Below are 21,880 nucleotides of genomic sequence, written 5' to 3'. Positions count from 1 at the left end.
CGGTAAGAGCCTGATGTGCGGAAGACGGCCTCCCTTGCAGCTCTGACTCCGAGCTCCTGGTAAAGTGGACAGGAGACTCCAAAGTACAAAGTCGCACGAGTGCCTTGCAGGATCGCTGGTGAGTCGCTAAGCTGGAGTTGCTGAGCAGGTAGCGGAGAGGCACAGGTGCAGGTGGTAGTCCCAGCCAACTGTCAGCGGGTAGAGGAAGTGGTCAAGCCGGGTCATGCACTATCGGATACATCTGGAACACAGGCGGAAGCCGGAAGCGAGGTCACAGGGCAGGCTGGGTCGGTATTGGGCTGGCAGCAGAGTAGCAGAATCAGTAGGCGAAAGCAGGGTCCAAAACAAGCCGGGTCGGTGCAGGCGGAGAGCAGGGGTATCAAAGGCAAGCCGGGTCGGGTCAACGGTACAGGAAACAGGATACAGGTTACTAGGTAGGTTAGCCAAACGCTATAGAACGGACAGCACCTGAGTCCAAGAAGAGGCCAGCCTAAATAGCCTGTCTGGCGCCAAAAACACTCAGAGAGTGCACGCCGCGGCGCCCGCACGTGCACGCGCGCGCACGCGCACGGGAGCGCGCACGCGCGCTGACGGCGCTCCTGTGGAAGCTGAAGACCCAGCTCGACCTCTATGGCCGCCATTTTGGGTGCTGGCATGCCCTTCCTGACATTGCCCCCTCCTAATGGGCAGCCTCCGGATGCCCAATCTAGCCAACTTGTCAGGATGAGAGTTCTTGAAAGCTTGAACGAGCCTTTGGGCGTGAATATTGTCTTCCGGTTCCCACGAGTTGTTCTCCGGTCCGTATCCCTGCCACTTGATTAGGTATTGAACCTGATTCCTCCTTCTTCTGCAATCTAGTACCGCTTCTACTACAAATTCTTCCTCGCCGTTCACAAGCACAGGTTCAGGTGGGCCGACGTCTCGATCAGGCAATGGATTAGACACAGCAGGTTTTAGCAGGGTTACATGGAATACGGGATGGACCCTTAAGGAGTCTGGTAACTCGAGTTCATAAGCGACATTATTGATTCGCCTCTTCACAGGGAATGGTCCCAGAAACTTAGGTCCTAACTTTTTCGAGGGACAAGCGAGTTTCAGATTAGTGGTTGCCAACCAAACTTGGTCGCCTGGATCTAGTATTAATTCCCCTCTTCTCCTTCTATCAAAAACTTCTTTGTTGTAAGCCTGGGTCTTGGCCATTGTTTCCTGTAACACTTTGTTGTTGGTATTAAAGAAGTCCACTGTTTCAAGGACGGCAGGTACTGAGCATTCAGGAATCGAGTTGAACAAAAAGGATGGGTGAAACCCATAATTTGCAAAGAAGGGCGATTGCTTGGTGGCAGAGTGGGAGGAGTTGTTATAGGCGAATTCGGCCAGAGGAAGTAAGTGCATCCAATCGTCTTGGGAGAAAGAAGAAAAACAGCGAAGATATTGTTCGAGAGTCTGATTGGTCCTCTCCGTCTGTCCATTTGTCTGCGGATGGTAAGCTGATGAAAATGAAAGTTCGATCCCCAGGGATTTACATAATGACCTCCAGAACCTAGAGGTGAACTGGACCCCTCTGTCGGAGACTATGTTTGCCGGTGCTCCGTGAAGTCTTATGATTTCTTTGATGAAGACCTGTGCGGTCTCCTGTGCAGAAGGAGTGCCTTTCATAGGTAGAAAGTGGGCCATCTTGGATAAGCGGTCAACGACCACAAAGATGGTATTATAGCCCCCGGATGGCGGCAACTCCACAATAAAATCGATGGAAATCATCTGCCACGGTCTGCTTGGAACCGGCAGTGGCTTGAGTAGGCCCCAGGCCTTAGACCTGCTGTTCTTGTTACGGATACACGTGGTACATGACTCCACATACTTTTTACAGTCTTTCTGTATCTCGGGCCACCAGAATGTTCGTTGCAACAGTTCGGACGTCTTATTCGTACCAAAATGTCCCGCAAGCTTGTGGTCGTGGCACAACCCCAAGGTGGGGACTCGCAGGCTTTCTGGCACAAAGACCTTGTCTCCGTGCCAGAGTAGCCCATCCCTTGCCAACAGAACGGTCCCGAGTGGGGAAGGGTTACCTACTGAAGCTTGCTTAATTTGATTGATTAAGTTTCCTTGCAACAGAAGAAAGTTGCCAGGAGACAAGATTGTATCGGGCGGGGAAGTTTCTTGAGGTTTGCTAAACATGCGTGACAACGCATCTGGTTTTATGTTCTTTGATCCTGGTCTGTATGTCAAATGAAAGGTGAATCGGGAAAAAAAAAGTGCCCATCTGGCCTGCCGTGGTTTTAGTCTCTTTGCCGTTCTCAGATATTCAAGGTTCTTATGGTCCGTGTAGATTAATATTGGGTGTGCGGCCCCTTCCAGAAGATACCTCCATTCTTCTAAGGCCGCTTTGATCGCTAGGAGTTCGCGATCCCCGACATCGTAGTTCTTCTCCGCACTGGACAATTTACGAGAGAAGAAGGCGACAGGGTACAACAGAGCTTTAGGTCCCTGTCTCTGGGAAAGTATGGCCCCGACTGCCGTCTCTGACGCATCCACCTCAAGAACATATGGTTGGGCCGAATCAGGGTGTTTCAAGACAGATGCGGAGGTAAATAACTTTTTCAGGGTCTCGAAAGCAGTCTGGGCCTCAGAAGACCACTGGAACCTGACGCCTTGCTTGGTGAACTGGGTGATGGGGGAAAGGTTGCTGAGAAACCCTTGATAAATTTTCTGTAAAAGTTCGCAAAACCTACGAAACGTTGGATGCCTTTCTTATCACTGGGAGCTGGCCAATCCAGGATGGCTGCGACTTTTTGAGGGTCCATCTTGATACCCTCAGTGGATATAATCAGGCCCAAAAATTAGATGCTCTGGCGTTCGAATTCGCACTTTTCAGCCTTGGCGTAAAGTCCATGTTGTCGAAGGCGGGCCAGAACATTTCTGACGTGTCTGCGATGGTCAACTAAGGAGGAAGAAAAAATTAGTATATCATCAAGGTACACCACAACAAACAGGTCCAGGAAATCTCGAAAGACATCATTGATAAAGTGCTGGAACGTGGTGGGGGCATTGCAAAGTCCGAAGGGCATCACCAGGTACTCGAAATGCCCAAAACGTGTACGGAAAGCAGTCTTCCATTCATGACCCTCCCGTATACGGATCAAATTATAAGCACCCCGAAGATCCAGCTTAGTAAAAATGAGGGCAGCACCAAGTCTTTGGAAAAGTTCAGGCACTAACGGCAGGGGGTAACGGTTTTTGACCGTAATTTTGTTTAGCTCGCGGTAGTCTATACATGGACGTAAGGAGTGGTCCTTCTTTTCCACGAAGAAGATACCCGCACCAGCCGGGGACGTGGAAGGGCGGATGAACCCTTTTTTCAGATTCTCATCCACATAGTCCTTAAGGGCTACCAGTTCATTTTCAGATAAGGGGAAAATCCGGCCAAAGGGAACTTCAACTCCGGGGAGGAGGTCGACTGGACAATCATAGGAACGATGGGGAGGGAGCGTCTCTGCCCCTTTCTTACTAAATACGTCCAAAAAGTCGTGGTATACTGTAGGCACCAGTTGACGAGCTTTAGAGTCTGAATCAAGACATAGTAGGGAAGGCTGGTCACAAGGGGTGGGAAGGCAGTGTTGAAGGCAGTAGGGTGAGCGGAAGTTAATTTCATCTGTGGTCCAGTCGATGCTGGGGTTATGGACTTTCAGCCAAGGCATGCCGAGAATAATCGGAAATAAAGGAGAGGCGATGGCATCCAATCGGAGTAGTTCTTTGTGACCGTTAGCCATGGTGGCTAATAGAGGGACAGTCTCATGAGTAACTGCCCCGGACTTGATAACGGAGCCATCGGCCAGGTAGACGGAGAGTCTCTGTGGTTTGGGTTGGAGCGGGATACGGTGTTTCACAGCAAAGGATAGGTCCACGAAACAACTGCAGGCCCCGGAGTCAATTATGGCGGGCGTCTGGATGGTCCCTTCTGGCAGCTGTAATGAGATGGAGAGAGCAAGGTGAGCAGAAATGCTGGGTAAGTTCATATTTGCAGAGGGTGAAGTAACTGAGAGGCACTTACGGGGTTTGACTGGACAAGATCTTACGTAGTGGCCTGACCCTCCGCAGTACAGACACAGGTTCTGCTGGCGGCGGCGTTGACGTTCTTCGAAGGAGAGGGAAGGGCGAAGTAGGCCGATCTGCATTGGCTCCGGTGCGTCGGACGTGGTCGGAGTTGGGACCGGTGGGGCAGGGTTGAATGGGCTGGGAATCCGTGGTAGCATCCATACCGGGCGTGACTGGCCCGCAGCCCTCTCTGATCTCCGTTCTCTCAACCGGCGATCAATCTGAATGGATAAGTCAAACAGGGCCGTCAAGGTGGAAGGCATTCCCACACGGGCTATTTCATCCTTAAGGGGCTCAGAGAGGCCCATGCGGAACTGGGAGCGTAATGCAACATCGTTCCAATCAGTGTCAAAGCCCCATCGTCTAAATTCAGCGACGTAGTCTTCCACCGTTCTGCGACCTTGCTGGAGAGCCACTTCAGCGGAGGCGGCCTGCTGGGGATCCTCGTATAACTGGGCCATGGCGGTGAAAAATGAAGCTGCATCAGTTAAACACTCGGACTTCTGTTCTAGGTGACGATGGGCCCAGGATTGCGGTTCCCCTTGCAACAAGGAGATTACAAAGCCGACCTTTGTGGCCTCTAAGGAAAAGGTGCGCGGCTGCAGTGCAAAATATAGGTCACATGCATTCTTGAAGGACCTAAACTTACTGCGATCTCCAAGGAATTTTTCTGGGGTCGGGACCCTGGGTTCAGGTGGAAGCATGACAACTGCCGAAGTGGCGGAGGCCCCCTGGTGGGCAGCAGAGGCAGATGCAGGTCCTGGGGCAGCAGAAGATAAAGCTTGCACTTGTCCTTGCAGCTGGGTATAGCCGGATTGTAAGTCCTTTACTGCCCGTGTTAGTTCGGCCAGATGCTGGCATAGTTCGTCCATAGGAGAGGGTCCCCGCACAGGCTCAGTCATGGCTGTCCGTTACTGTCACGCCCCTGACGGTAAGAGCCTGATGTGCGGAAGACGGCCTCCCTTGCAGCTCTGACTCCGAGCTCCTGGTAAAGTGGACAGGAGACTCCAAAGTACAAAGTCGCACGAGTGCCTTGCAGGATCGCTGGTGAGTCGCTAAGCTGGAGTTGCTGAGCAGGTAGCGGAGAGGCACAGGTGCAGGTGGTAGTCCCAGCCAACTGTCAGCGGGTAGAGGAAGTGGTCAAGCCGGGTCATGCACTATCGGATACATCTGGAACACAGGCGGAAGCCGGAAGCGAGGTCACAGGGCAGGCTGGGTCGGTATTGGGCTGGCAGCAGAGTAGCAGAATCAGTAGGCGAAAGCAGGGTCCAAAACAAGCCGGGTCGGTGCAGGCGGAGAGCAGGGGTATCAAAGGCAAGCCGGGTCGGGTCAACGGTACAGGAAACAGGATACAGGTTACTAGGTAGGTTAGCCAAACGCTATAGAACGGACAGCACCTGAGTCCAAGAAGAGGCCAGCCTAAATAGCCTGTCTGGCGCCAAAAACACTCAGAGAGTGCACGCCGCGGCGCCCGCACGTGCACGCGCGCGCGCGCGCACGGGAGCGCGCACGGGAGCGCGCACTAACGGCGCTCCTGTGGAAGCTGAAGACCCAGCTCGACCTCTATGGCCGCCATTTTGGGTGCTGGCATGCCCTTCCTGACAGCCAGGCTTAATTAACACAATAGACAATAGAATGCAATCACAGCAAGCTTTCATCACTACAGCCAGGTAGCTGGAGGTGATTAACATCAATTAACATCTCAACAGTCTATGTTCCACATTGAAGGAGACACTCTATTGACCTGTTGTGTTCAGAATGAACAACTTGTAATATTTCAAGATATCCTGCAATACATGAATTATCATTACTGTCCCATCTCATGTAATCCATGATATCAGTTCTCAGTCATCCTATGCCCCTAGTGGACATAGGATGACCCTAGACACAAGAGTCATTGGTGAAGCTGACAGAGGAGTACCCCATATCCTTCAAGCGCCCCTGGGTCATACTGTTTCAGCATGATTTATGATTTCTCCAGTCACAAGCAGGGGGCGGGAGTGAGCTCCTCCAGGCATTCCCGGCCAGGACAAGTACTGTCAGTGAGTAAAGCGGTGATGTGGTGCCCTTTTTTGGGGATATCAGATTGGCCTGGGGGGGGGGGGGGGTTGCTGTGTTGGTTTCATTCCAGGACACTGTATTGTCCTGGAATGAAGGTGCCCGGGACAGACCTGCAAAATGCGGGCGGTGCCCATGCGCCCTCTATGGACGGGCTGCTACTGGTCCGTAGGGTTCTATATTGACTGGCTCACAGTCTCCGCTCTAATTCATACCTAAGGAGTTCTATCGGGTTGAGGCCAGGACTCTGTGCAGGCCATTCAAGTTCCTCTACCCCAAACTCACTCATCCATGTCTTTATGGACCTTGCTTTGTGCACTGGTGTGTAGTCATGTTGAAACAGGAAGGGGTCATCCTCAAAGTTGGGAGCATGAAATTGTCCAAAATGTCTTGGTATGCTAACACCTTAAGAGTTCCCTTCACAGGAAATAATGCCGCATACACGATCATTTTTCAGCATGAAAAAACGTCATTTAAAATGATCGTGTGTGGGCTGCAACATTTTTTTCCGAACATGCTGCATTTTTAACGTCGTTTTAAACTATGTCGTCCACTCCATTGTCATTTTCACAGCAAAAAGTGCTATAAAAATGCACTGATTACTGTGAAAATGACAATGGCAGTGAAGGGGTTAACCACTAGGGGGGCGCTAAGGGGTTAAAGGTGCCCTAAATAAGTGACTCTTACTGTAGGTGGGCGTGGCTGGACATGTGACATCACTGATCGTCGTTTCCTATAACAGGGAACAGATGATCCGTGACAAGCCACAGAGAAGAACTAGGAAGGTTTGTTTACACTCATCTCTCCCCGTTCTTCAGCTCCTGTGACCCGATCATGGGACACTGGCGGCGATCGGGTCCGTGGGTGCTGTCACGAAGCTTCGGACCGGGTCGCGCGACCCACGGCTGGGCACTTAAAGGGCAACTGTGCCCAGCCGTGCCATTCTGCCAATGTATATCGGCGTTAGGCGGTCCTTAAGTGGTTAATGGAGAATTAACCAAAAAAAAGTTCATTAAATCCACAAGGGCTTTTTTTTAATCACTACTATTCCTTTATATTGTCTTTTAAAATTTACAAATGCAGCAATTTAGAAAATTGATGAAAGATTTAGCACTGGGAAACTTTTTGAAAGATAAACGTGCATTTTATATACAGTACATCTATATAGATCAGACCAAAATGAGGGACAAATGAGGAGGAAAGAGGGACATTGCTTCAAATCAGGGACAGTCCCTCGAAATCAGGGACAGTTGGGAGCTATGCAAATACAGGGGGTCCCCGACTTATGAACGCCTGAGTTACAAACTTCTCCTACCTACGAACCGGGCGCTGCGGGGACCCTCTGCCATTTTGGGCAGACCCCCTACTGTTCTGCGCATGCGTGGCCAGACGGAGCCTCGGGCAGGGCCGGACTTACCATTGGGCTTGACTGGACTCAAGCCCATGGGCCCCCCGCCCAATAGGGGGCCCCGGGAGGAGGAAGCAGGAAGAGCCATGCCGCTGCTGATGAAGAGGTAAGAAGTCACCTTCACCCCTTCGCTCAACAACTACGAGCGGTGGCCCCCCCCTTAACAACTTTGATTAATCGGCGAACCCCCCCTGCTCAACAACTAGGATCGGTGGCATCCCCCCCACCGCTCAACAACTTCGATCAGCTTCGATCTCGGCGGCACCCCACCGCGCAACAACTTCGACCCCCCCCCCGCTTCTCGGCTCCAGGGGGCCCCTCAATCAACACTCAAGCCCAGGGGCCCCCACCACCCTAAGTCCTGCCCTGGCCTTTGGAAATGTCGGAAATGTCCGTAATTGGCCGCGCATGCGCAGAACAGCATTCGACGGAACATCGGAAATGTCCGTAATTGCCGGTCTGCCGACTTACGAACATTTCCAGTTTACAAACAGGAGGAAAGTCCCCAAACGGGTTCGTAACCCGGCGACCCCCTGTATACATATTTCATCTGTGTATCTGTTTGCCTGGAGGAGTTCAGCTTTGAGAAATAATCCATGAAGCAACCCCTCCCATCAAATGTTTTTTTTTTTGTAGTTGTACATGCTTCTGGAATGAAAAAAAAGAAAGCCTGCAAATAAAACACGCATGACACTCCACATTGTATTAAATTGGCAGTGCATGTTGGAATAAGATGGCTTTCTGTTAATGTGAAAGTCTATTATCAAAGTCATTGGGGTTAAATGGATATAATTAACTAAACCATCAACATGCAGGAACGTTGGAACGGGTATAGCAGACTAATGTTGCATGAAAGCTGATGTATTTGTGTGTCCGGGTAATGAAACTGAAGGAATTGTGGAGACAAATGCAATATAATGTCTGCTACATATTAAACTGCATTAAATGGCATCTGTTTACCACTAATATCATGTGACTTCTGGGTGTCTAATCTAAAAAACACAAAACATTTACACTGTAAATTTTCCCATGGGACTCGTTCTTTGAACAGAAGGTAAAGTGGTTTTAGATATATTGGGGCAGATCCACAAAAGAATTACGCCGGCGTATCTATTGATACGCCGGCGTAATTTTGAATTTCCCGCGTCGCATCTTTGTTTTGTATCCACAAAACAAGATACGACGGCATCTCGGGTCGATCCGACAGGCGTACGCCGTCGGATCTAAGATGCAATTTTTCGGCGGCCGCTAGGTGGCGTTTCCGTCGAATTCCGCGTCGAGTATGCAAATTAGCTAGTTACGGCGATCCACGAATGTACGTCCGGCCGGCGCATTTTTTTACGTCGTTTGCGTTCGGCTTTTTCCGGCGTATAGTTAAAGCTGCTATATGGTGGCGTACTCAATGTTAAGTATGGCCGTCGTTCCCGCGTAGAAATTTTTACGTTGTTTGTGTAAGTCATTCGCGAATAGGGATTTGCGTAGAATGACGTCACCGTCGGAAGCATTGGCTTGTTCCGGGTTAATTTCGAGCATGCGCACTGGGATACCCCCACGGACGGCGCATGCGCAGTTAAAAAAAAAACGTTGTTTACGTCGGGTCACAACGTATTTACATAAAACACAGAGATTTGAAGGCCGCGCCATTACGCCGCCAAAGATACACTACGTCGCCGTAACTTACGGCGCAAATTCTTTGAGAATCAGGAACACTGCGTGGCACGCACACGCCCTGGCCAGGCAGGCCATAACGCCGGGGGAACCGTGATGTGGTCACCCTAAAGGTGGGTGCCACACTGGACGAAGAAGAACCCAGAACCAATGGCGTCTGCCCCATAAATACCCCTCCCCAGCATGCACAGCGAGGACAAACCCCTGTTTGTCACTGATCGAATGCTCCCTCTCATCGGTAACAGCGAACATGTCACTCGTAGCCACGCAACCTAACAGTTAGAATCACTTTCTAGGACACATATAACCCCTTCAGCGCCCCCTACAGGTTAATCCCTTCACTGCCAGTTTAATTTTTACAGTAATCAGTGCATTTTTATAGCACTGGTCCCAAAATGGTGTCAAAAGTGTCCGATGTGTCCGCCCTAATGTCGCAGTCACGATAAAAATCGATGATCGCCGCCATTACTTGTAAAAAAAAAAAAAATATTAATAAAAATGCCATAAAACTATCCCCTATTTTGTAGACGCTTTAACTTTTGCACAAACCAATCAATAAACGCTTATTGCGATTTTTTTACCAAAAATATGTAGAAGAATACGTATCGGCCTAAACTGAGGAAAAAATATTTTTTTTTATATAATTTTTGGGATATTTATTATAGCGAGAAGTAAAAAATATTGTATTTTTTTTTAAATTGACGCTTTATTTTTGTTTATAGAGCAAAAAATAAAAACCGCAGAGGTGATCAAATACCACCAAAAGAAAGCTCTATTTGTGGGGAAAAACAGGACATCAATTTTGTTTGGGAGTCATGTCACACAACCGCACAATTTTCAGTTAAAGCGACGCAGTGCCGAATCGCAAAAAGTTGCCTGGTCTTTGGCCAGCCAAATGGTCCGGGGCTTAAGTGGGTAATTTCATTAACACCAAAGCAGCTGAAACTGATTAATAACCCCCTCTGATACTTAACTGATCAGATCCATATAACAGGAGTTTAATTGACTTGATGCTCTACACTCTGATTAAAAAGTAGTCCTTTCATTTTTTTGAGCAGTATATACAGTATCTCACAAAAGTAAGTACACCCCTCACACATTTTAGCAAATATTTTATTCTATCTATTTTTTAATGTGACAACACTGAAGAAATGACACTTTGCTACAATGTTGTGTAGTGAGTGTACAGCTTGTATAACAGTGTAAATTTGCTGTCCCCTAAAAATAACTCAACACACAGCCATTAATGTCTAAACCGCTGGCAACAAAAGTGAGTACACCCCTAAGTGAAAATGTCCAAATTGGGACCATCGTTAGTGTTACAAGGTCTCAGGTGTGAATGGGGAGCAGGTGTGGTAAATTTGGTGTTATCGCTCTCACTCTCTCATACTGGTCACTGGAAGTTCAACATGGCACCTCATGGCAAAGAACTCTCTTAGGATCTGAAAGAAAGAATTCTTGCTCTACATAAAGATGGCCTAGGCTATAAGAAGATTGCCAAGACCCTGAAACTGAGCTGCAGGATGGTGGTCAAGACCATACAGCTGTTTAACAGGACAGGGTCCACTCAGAACAAGCCTCACCATGGTCGACCAAAGAAGTTGAGTGCATTTTAGTCAACCACTTGCCAACCCGCTCACAGTAATTAAAGGGGTTGTAAAGGAATTCCCCCCCCCCCCCCCAAATAGCTTCCTTTACCTTAGTGCAGTCCTCCTTCACTTACCTCATCCTTCCATTTTGCTTTTAAATGTCCTTATTTCTTCTGAGAAATCCTCACTTCCTATTCTTCTGTCTGTAACCCACCACCGTAATGCAAGGCTTTCTCCCTGGTATGGAGAAAGCCTCTTGAGGGGGGAGGGGGCGAGCAGGAGGGCCAGGACGCCCACTAACACACAGCTCCTTTCTCTCTCTGCAAAGTAGATAGTGTCCTGACACTCCTGCTCGCCCCCTCCCCCCTCAAGAGGCTTTCTCCACAGGGAGAAAGCCTCGCATTACTGTGTGGAGTTACAGACAGAAGAACAGGAAGTGAGGATTTCTCAGAAGAAATAAGGACATTTAAAAGCAAAATAGAAGGATGAGGTAAGTGAAGGAGGACTGCACTAAGGTAAAGGAAGCTATTTAGGGAAAAAAAATAATTTCTTTACAACCCCTTTAAACTTCGAGTGGGCAGCAGAAGCAGGGTCAACGGCTTATTGGTGGACACACAGATCACCACTGTGAGCGGCCAGGGTATTGTGTAATCACTATGATTGGTCATAGCAATCACATTATAACAATGTCAACGAAACAGTCATAAATGGCTTTCATTCATGACTGCTTTTCTTACTATTGTGTTGCTGTGATTCTCCCACAGCTTTCACATGGTACCTGGGCCAATCACAGCACCCTGTACCATGTGATTAGCTGTAGCCAATCACAGGTCACGATAGTAATCAAGCTGTCATGAATGAAAGCTAAAACTATTGCTTATAACAGTGATCATGACTGTTTTAAGCAATAATAGTCACTCCCCCAGAGTAGTGAAGTGTCACTATGGTGACACTGCACTACTCTGATGACAGGATGTAATAAAAAAAAATTGCAAAAAAAGAAAAACATGTTAAAACATTTTTTTTAAAAATGTTATATATATTTTTTTGTAAACATACTGACAGCAGTCAGTATCCCTGATCACCACCACACCAGTATAGGCACTGGTGACAGTATGTGAAAAAGAGGGTGGGGGTGGCAGGACCACCAGCAGGGGGATCCAAAAAGAAGAGGTTCACCAAATGAAAAGCCTGATGCCGTGTACACACGATCGGACATTCCGACATCAAAACCGCGGATTTCTTTCTGACAGATTGTTAGCTCAAACTTGTGTTGCATACACACGGTCACACAAATGTTGTCGGAAATTCCGATAGCCAAGAACGTGGAGACGTACAACACTACAGCAAGCCTTTCTACTATTTACTGTTTGTACTCGGCTGGGTAATAAAAGCACAGAAAAGACATTGTGGACATTGACTTTATTACAGCTCTCATCCAGTACCCTAGACGGCGGGAATATAGAGGTAACATGTTACCCAAATCAAACCAGCAGCTCCTTCGGGGGTAGTGCTACACGAGCAAACGGGAGTAAGGGGGGGATATGTGCAAAAACCCCTAGCAACTGTCTGCAGGTAATCAGAGGGAGACCTAAGAAGTCAAAACACAGAAAACCCTATGGGGACAGTGCTACAAGTATGTAGGCATAGGACACACCCCTGCCACGTCTCCTTAAAGGTAAATTATATGTAGCACACCTCATTTAGGTGAATAGGGATCCCCCACCCTGCACAGCCAGGCACACCAAATCTCCACGGTATGCCAGAGTCAAGAAACAGTCCAGTGCTTGTTTTTTATGTTTTATTGAGGAGATAATACATGGATAGGGTAGAGGAAACATTATGGGATGCCCACTTGACTTTAGAACTCTTCAGGGACAACTTGGCTATTTACAGTCTATCTACACTCCTCTTCTTCCAGCACATCACTTGCTTGCACAAAACTACACAGATCCAGCTGGAACACTGTTTGATGAGTCTGACAAAAGGCACTTAGTCAGATTTTATGGTTGAACTGGATGGTCTGTTTTCAACCGGACTAACTATGTAACTATGTAAGCAGAAAGCCCTTTGCAGGCAGGGACCGTGGGTTCCTTTGGTTGTGTAGAGAAAAGTCCATTGTCCAGCTACATTCCTGTTGCTACTGATCCCAGCACCACCTTTTCAGGCACTGCCAGCCTGCCTGGCTGCAGCTTCCTCTCGCACTGGCAACTTCCCACAGTCCTCCCAGACTGCACACTCACCAGCCCTCCCGGCTGACTTCTCCCAGGGACCTACTGGACATTCTGACTGGCTCCTGCTGTCCCCACTCTTGCTCCTGTGCCTCCTAGACAGGACTCATATGTGTGTTGTAAGAGGATCCCTCCAGCACCCAAGCCCCAGGCCCAAGATCGCCCCCTCAGACTAGGAGGTACCCTCAAGGGCCACTGACAGATTTCTCAGCAATCCATCTCCATCCTCCACCCGATTGCCCCTACTGGCATGACCCATGAGTATTTACGAGGTGCCTGCCCCCTGCCGACCCACTTTCTGGGGGTTGGCTGGGGCCCTCCTCAATACTCCAAGCAGCTCCTCCTAACCTCCCACCCATTCTTCTGAAAGCTTCTCCAAGGTTCCAGCAAGTAGAGGGGGGTACCAGAGGTGCTGCTTAAAGAGTCATCCAGCCTTCCTGAGTCACTCACCCTGACCCAGATCCAGCCAAGCCAAATTTACATTCACTAACAAAACAATTATCAACAGCTAGCACACTCAGCTAGTGGGTGCTACATATACAAAAAAAAATAGTTAAACCCACAAGTGCTTTTTTACCACTACTATTCCTTTATATTGGCTTTTAAAATTTTCAAATGCAGCAAATTAGAAACTGGATGAAAGGTTTAGCACTGGGAAAAACTTTTTGAAACATAAAAATGTGCATTTTATATACAACTATATACAGAAGATCAGACTGAAATGAGGGACAAATGAGAAGGAAAGAATGACAGAGGGACTTTGTTCGAAATCAGGAACAGTCGTTCGAAATCAGGAACAGTTGGGAGCTATGCAGCTGCACATACTCATCTGCCCTTTGCTCTTCTGTAAAGCCTCGTACACACGATAGGTTAACCAGAGGACAACGGTCTAAAGGACCGTTGTCATAGGTTAACCGATGAAGCTGACTGATGGTCCATCGCGCCCACACACCATAGGTTAAATAACCGATCGTGTCAGAACGCGGTGACGTAAAACACAACGACGTGCTGAAAAAAACTAAGTTCAATGCTTCCAAGCATGCGTCGTCTTGATTCTGAGCATGCGCGGGTCTTTAACCGATGGTCGTGCCTACTAACGATCGGTTTTGACCTATCGGTTACCAATCCATAGGTTAATTTAAAGCAAGTTGGCTTTTTTTTAACCAAAGCTTAAATAGCCTATGGGGCCCACACACGATCGGTTTTGACCGATGAAAACGGTCCATCAGACCGTTGTCCTCTGGTTAACCTATCATGTGTACGAGGCTTAAGAGCTCTAAATCATGATTTGGAGCTTATACAGGGTCGAGGAATCTCTCCTGGCTCTGTGTGACATGAGTGGCCAAAAGCTGTCACAAAGCAAGGAGGGAAGTGAGTCACATGCCCCTCCATACCTGGAAGTACAAGGTATTTCTTTCACAACTGATGGAAGAACAGAGCAGTGGATGAGTGAAGGTGAGAATGTGCAATTAGTGGGGCTGCCATTGATTCCCTTTTTTTCTTAAACTTTAAAGCTGAAGTCCAGGTATGGTAATTTGTACATAGTCCAAGCTGGACCAATGTAAATCTGTATGTCCCATACCTGTTAGATCCCCATGAAAGCTGGAATGGAAATTACTGTAGTAAACCCCACTATTCCAGTGATGTTCACTAGCTTCTGGATCTCTGCTGCATTCTGAACATAGAATGTGGCTCGCTTGGCACGAGTGCCATCAGGATATGCAAAGTGTTCTCTGATTGGATGAGGTGGAGAGGCAGTGCAGTGATGTCACAATCTCCCCCTTGTCCAGTCATGGCGTTCTGTAAATGGTGCCTGGAAGACATTGGCGACTACTGTAGTAGTAGTGAATACTACAGTGAATTTCCACTTCCACAGCAGTCCCAGCGGTATGGGACAAGGTGGAGAGGAGGGTTGGTGATATCACGATCGCCACCTGGTCCAATCAGAGAACACTTTGCATTTATTGAAAACTTGCAAAGTGTTCTCTGAAAGATGCTCTTGCTGTGTTCAGTGGTTTGGTATGTAGTCTGGAAGCTAGAGGCAATCACTGCAGTAGCAATGCCTACTCCAGCTTCCACAGGGACCCCACAGGTATGACACATACATACTTACATTGGTCCAAGTTGTACAAATATAGAAAATATGCAGACTTTAAGGTACATACATTATGGAAAGCATGTGACCTCCCATGGCCTGAGCGGTCAGTTGCCAGTGATATCATCCACTTGAATAAGCTCTAATACCATCCCACACTGGGTGGACTCCTGCAGCCGATACCTTGCCTTGGTAGGGTGGACTATCGGGTGACCCTGTCACTGTACACTGAATGAGCAGCTGACTGTGTTTCTTTAAATGCAAACTGTGTCCGAGCTGGGAGGGGGGCGGTGGTATCGCTGCTTCCACTTTGTGGAGGTTATGGGACACTTTGAGCCTATTATTGTCAGACAGAAGCGAGGTAAGAAGGATACGAGGCAGACAGCCTTGAGCTGAGTGGAAAGGTGACCAGGGCAGTAATGTGATCTTGAGGACATGATGCATAGAAAGCAGAGAGACTTAAAGAAAAAAGATGTTCTGAATATTTAATAGTAAATATGACTGAAGAATGTTACTGATACTCTGATACTACACTAAGCAAGCAATGAGAATAGTCAGAGAATATTTGTTGTGGTCTATCTATTTATCTATCTATCCATCCACTCATCCATATCTATCTATCTATCTATCTATCTATCTATCTATCTATCTATCTATCTATCTATCTATCTATCTATCTATCTATCTATCTATCTATCTATCTATCTATCTATCTATCTATCTATCTATCTATCTATCTATCATTTTTGACAATCATATCCAGACCCTGGTTATCAGTGTGTTATTCCTCCATGGAGACCTACCGCCTCCCTCTATTCTTCATAATTTTTTTCTTCTCTACCCTCTACCTTTGATCCTTTTTTCTTTCTTCCTTCCTTCCTTCCTTCCTTCCTTCCTTCCTTCCTTCCTTCCTTCCTTCCTTCCTTCCATCCCTTCTCCCACCCTCCCCTCTTTCTCCCTCACTTCCTCCTCCATACTCTCATCCTTTCCTATTTTTTTCCCTACTTCTTCCCTTCCTTCTATCTATCTTGCTTTCTTTTTCTTTTCCTTGCCTATTCCTTCCTTCCTCGTTCCCTTCCTCCCCTCTTCCTTCCACCCTTCCTTCCTCATTCCCTTCCCTCATTATTCCTTCCATCCTTCCTCTTTCCCTTCCTCACCTCTTCCTTCCACCCTTACTTCCTCTTTCTCTTCCTCCCCTATTCCTTCCATCCTTCCTTCCTCCCCTCTTCCTTCCTGTTTCCCTTCCTCCCCTCTTTCCTCCATCTTTTGTTCCCCTTTCCCCTCCCCCTCTCTTCCTTTCCATCCTTCTTTCACTTCCTCCCTTGTTCCTTCCTTCCTTCACTTTTCCCTTCCTCCCCTCTTCCTTCCATCCTTCCTTCCTTTTTCCCTTCCTCCCCTCTTTCTCCCATCCTCCCTTTCTCTTTCCCTTCCTCCCATCTTCCCTACATCATTTGTTCCCCTTTCCTTCCTCCTCTCTTCCTTTCCATCCTTCTTTTCTCTTTCACTTCCTCCCTTGTTCCTTCCTTCCCTTTTCCCTTCCTTCCCTCTTCCTTACATCCTTCCTTCCCCTTTCCCTTCCTCCCCTCTTTCTCCCATCCTTCCTTCCTCTTTCCCTTCCTCCCCTCTTCCCTCCATATTTTGTTCCCCTTTCCCTTCCTCCTCTCTTCCTTTCCATCCTTCTTTCCTCTTTCACTTCCTTACTCTTTCCCTTCCTCCCCTCTTCCTTCCATCCTTGCTTTCTTAAACCCTTCCATCCTCTTTTTGCTAGTTTCCTTTATTTCCTTCCTTTCAATTACTGTTTCCTTCCTCTTCTCTTCCTTCCATCCGTTCTTCCTCTTCCCGTTCCTCCTCCCTTCCTTGCTTTCTTAAACCCTTCCATCCTCTTTTCCTAGTTTCCTTTATTTCCTTCCTTTTCCCCCGCCCTTCCTTTATATTTTAGCTGTTGTTTTTTGTGAAGCCATATAAATAAATAAACCAATGAAACTTTGATTACCTTTCTTTTACTTACTATTGTTTAACGATTTAGATTTAATCTTCTTATTTCTTGAAAATGCAAAATCAAAGCAGTTGGGAGCCATTTCTGTGCATGAATATTATTGTCCAAGACTAATTATACAGTAAACATGAATATCTGAAATGTTGATTGAGCCGGCGTACTAAGAACATTGATCTCAAATAGAATCTGTCTTTCCTCCAAGACTCCGCTGACCAATTCTCTGTAATTATTGCAATATTAAACTGTGCAGCAGAGAGGAGCTGGTGAGGTCTGCTGAAGGAACATACTGATGTATTATTGGCAAACAGACAGTCGGTAATAAACTACGTCGGATTGCTCAACAAGACTCTTTACTGGCAATTCCTGAGCGAGATGCATGGAAACTGACCGGCATATAGCATGCAGCCTTTTAATAATTACATATGTGGACGGGCTTATTTTATTATTAATGATTTCCGGGCAATTTCCCCCAATCGCCAGACAAGGAGGCTCATGAAAAGCATGCATTATTCTTAACCAAAAAAAAAAAAAACGAGAGTTGTTTAAGTAAAGCTATTTCATCTATGTCATTATCCTAATGTAAATAATATAGTCAATATGTGTAAATATTTAAAAACCCTCTTCTTCTATATATAGTTTTTTTTATATATATGTATATATGTTATTTATTGTTGTGTTTAGAAAGGCAGATGGGGAAAAGGAACAGCCTCTACATGTTGGAGCGGTAAGTTCCCCCTTTCTAGAAAACATCCAGTAAATAGAGATGTGATGTCAAGAAGCAATTTACTGCAGCTGAAGAACCTCATGGGTGGAGTTTTCATATACTTGATAAGCTGCCAAATGTTCCTAATGACAGCCTCACTGGTTTGTGCCTGTAAAATTGTGATGGCAGAACCAGTATGGAGAGTACACACCTTTCCTGCTGGTCACCAGATGGGCACTAATGTGGCTGCACTGATGGGCACTGATGAGGCAGTACTGATTGGCACTGATGAGGTGGCACTGATGATGAGGCAGTTATATGCAGCACTGATAGGCAGAACTTATAAGCAGCACTGATGGGCACTGATAGGTGGCACTGGTGTGCATCACTGATGGGCACTCATAGGTGGCACTGATGGGCACTCATAGGTGGCACTGATAGACACTTCTAGGTACTGATGGGCACTGATAGGCACTGATGGGTACTGATACTGTGTTTCCCCGAAAATAAGCCCAGGTTTTATAATTATTTGGGCAACAAAAGACACAGTAGGGCTTATTTTAAGGGTAGGTCTTACCATGTAATGTGATGTCTTCTCTCCCCCTCTCCCTGCCAGTCAGGAATCCATAGTGCGAGTTAAAATGCTTGTAAAATCCTATAATCCACTCTATTACAGTAATATATAATGTACAATGTGTGTTTCTGTAATATAATTGTGCCAAATACCTTCGTTATATCGCTTCTCTGACCCACTGGAGCTCTCTTCCCTGCATTTATATTACAGAAACATACACATTGTACATTATATACTACTGTAATAGAGTGGATTATAGAATTTTACAAGCATTTTAAACTAGGGCTTATTTTCGGGGTAGGGCTTATATTGCATCCCTCCTGGAAAATGACGATAGGGCTTATTTTCGGGGTAGGTCTTATTTTCGGGGAAACACGGTAGGTGGCAGTGATGGGCGCTTCTGGGCACTGATAGTCACTGATGGGCGGCACTGATAGATGGCACTGTTTGGCAGCACTGATCAGGAGGCACTGGCAGGCATCTCTGATGGGCACTGAATGCCATCCCTATTGGGCATTGATTGGCATGCCTGGTGACTAGCGGCTTATCCTACTGGACGTCATATGATACCCAGTCAGGATAACTGAACCACTTTTCGGCCATCATTCTGCATATGACGGGCTAGAAGTGGTTACATTTTCCTTGCATGTGATTGGGCATGCTTGGTAAAGTGAAACTCTACCTCATCTACTAAGCCCTGGAGCAACTGCCTTTAGTAAATCAAGACCAATGCTATATGTGTCTAGTTGGCTATTAAATTAAGAGATGGCTTTGAACAGGACGTCTTCCTTGGATTCATCCCGTATCCGTTAATTCAGTGGGAGATGGAATGGGTCATGTGGATTGTACAATTTGCAGGATTAAATTGGTATACTTAGTCTATTTTATCATTGTTAAGAGCAAGGTGTTTGTGAAATTGAACTGCTTCACCTTTGAACAAGTAAGATCGCTAAATGAAATTGTATCTCACTGGAGAACTTTTTTCCGTTTTATTTTGTCTGGGAAAATCAAACAAATTTTGAATGCAAATTGTATATGCAATGTGCGTGTGTGTTTGTATAGATGGGGCCTGCTGATCTACACACAGGGGCAGATCCACAAAGGTATTACGCCGGCGTATCTCTTGATACGCCGCGTAATTTCTAATTTTGCGCGTTGTATCTTTGTTTTGTATCCACAAAACAAGATACAACGGCATCTCGGCTAGATCCGACATGCGTACGTCTTAGTACGCCATTGGATCTAAGCTGCAATTTTTCGGCGGCCGCTAGGTGGCGCTTCCGTCGAATTCCACATCGAGTATGCAAATTAGCTAGTTACAGTGATCCACGAACGTACGTCCGGCCGGCGCATTGTTTTTAAGTCGTTTGCGTTCGGCTTTTTCCGGCGTATAGTTAAAGCTGCTATTCTGAGGCGTACTCAATGTTAAGTATGGCCGTCGTTCCCGCGTCCAATTTTGAATTTTTTACGTTGTTTGCGTAAGTCGTTCGCGAATAGGAATTTGCGTAGAATGATGTCACCGTCGTAAGCATTGGCTGGTTCCGGTTTAATTTCGAGCATGCGCACTGGAATACCCCCACGGACGGCACATGCGCAGTTAAAAAAAAATGTTGTTTACGTCGTGTCACGACGTATTTACATAAAACACGCCCCCATTACATCCATTTGAATTCCGCATCCTTACGCCGCCAGAGATACACTATGCCGTTGTAACTTACGGCGCAAATTCTTTGAGGATTCTAAATAAATAAGTTACGGCGGCGTAGTGTATCGTAGATACGCTGCGCCCGGCACAGAGCTACGTGGATCTGCCCCACAGTATTCAGAGCGCTTCACTATTTCCACATATTGTTATGTTACAGCCTTATTCCAAAATAGATTAAATTCATTATTTCCCTCAAAATTCTACAAACAATACCCCATAATGACAATGTGAAAGAAGTTTTTTTTTTTAAATCTTTGCAAATTTATTAAAAATAAGAAACAAAATAAAATCCCATGTACATACTGTAAGTAATCACAGCCTTTGCTCAATACTTTGGTGAAGCACCTTTAGCACCAATTACAGCCTCAAGTCTCATTGAGTATGATGCTACAAGCTTGGCACACCTATTTATGGGCAGTTTCTCCCATTCTTCTTTGCAGGATCTCTCAAGCTCAATCGGGTTGGATGGGGAGCGTCGGTGCACAACCATTTTCCAATCTCTCCAGAAGTGTTCAATCGGGTTCATGTCTGTGTTCTAGTTGGGCCACTCAAGGAAATTCACAAAGTTGTCCCATAGCCACTCCTTTGTTATCTTGGCTGTATGCTTAGGGTCGTTGTCCTGTTGGAAGATGAGCCTTCATCCCAGTCTGAGGTCCAGAGTGCTCTGGAGCAGGTTTCCATCAAGGATGTCTCTGTACTTTGCTGCATTCACCTTTCCCTCAATCCTGACTAGTGTCCCAGCTCCTTCCGCTAAAAAAAATCCCCACAGCATGATGCTGCCACCACCATTTTATATTGTAGGGATGGTATTGGCCAGGTGATGAGCGGTGCCTGGTTTCTTCCAGACATGACACTTGCCATTCAGGCCAAAGAGTTCAATCTTTGTTTCATCAGGCCAGGGAATTTCGTTTATCATGGCCTGAGAGTCCTTCAGGTGCCTTTTGGCAAACTCCAGGCGGGCTGTCATGTGCCTTTTACTGAGTGGCTTCTGTCTGGCCGCTCTACCATACAGACCTCCTGATTAGTGGAGTGCTGCAGAGATGGTTGTCCCTCTGGAAGGTTCTCCTCTCTCCAAAGAAAAATACTGGAGCTCTGTCGGAGTGACCATCGTGGTTTTTGGTCACTTTCCTGACTAAGGCCATCTCCCCCGATCGCTCAGTTTGGCTGGGCATCCCGCTTTAAAAAGAGTCCTGGTGGTTCCAAACTTCTTCCATTTACAGATGATGGAGGCCACTGTGCTCATTAAGGCCTACAATGCTGCAGAAATGTTTCTGTACCCTTGCCCAGATCTGTGCCTCCATACAATCCGGTCTCGGAGGTCTACAGACAATTCCTTGTACTTCATGGCTTGGTTTGTGCTCTGACATGCACTGTTAATTGTGGGGCCTTATATAGACAGGTGTGTGCCTTTCCAAATCATGTCCAATCAACTGAATTTACCACAGGTGGACTCCAATCAAGTTGTAGAAACATCTCAAGGATGATCAGTGGAAACAGGATAAACCTGAGATAAATTTTGAGTGTCATGGCAAAGGGTGTGAATACTTATGTACATGGGATTTTTTTGTTTTATATTTTTAATAAATTTGCAAAATTTCAAACAAACTTCTTTCACGTTGTCATTATGGGGTACTGTTTGTAGAATTTTAAGGAAAATAATGAATTTAATCCATTTTGAAATAAGGCTGTAACATAACAAAATGTGGAAAAGTGAAGCGATGTGAATACTTTCCGGATGCACTGTACATGTACGTGATCCAG

This window comes from Rana temporaria, chromosome 1 (genome assembly GCF_905171775.1).
Source record: "Rana temporaria chromosome 1, aRanTem1.1, whole genome shotgun sequence".
NCBI classification, from domain to species: domain Eukaryota; kingdom Metazoa; phylum Chordata; class Amphibia; order Anura; family Ranidae; genus Rana; species Rana temporaria.
The sequence above is the reverse complement of the archived record's forward strand: the minus strand, read 5'-3'. Positions refer to the sequence as shown.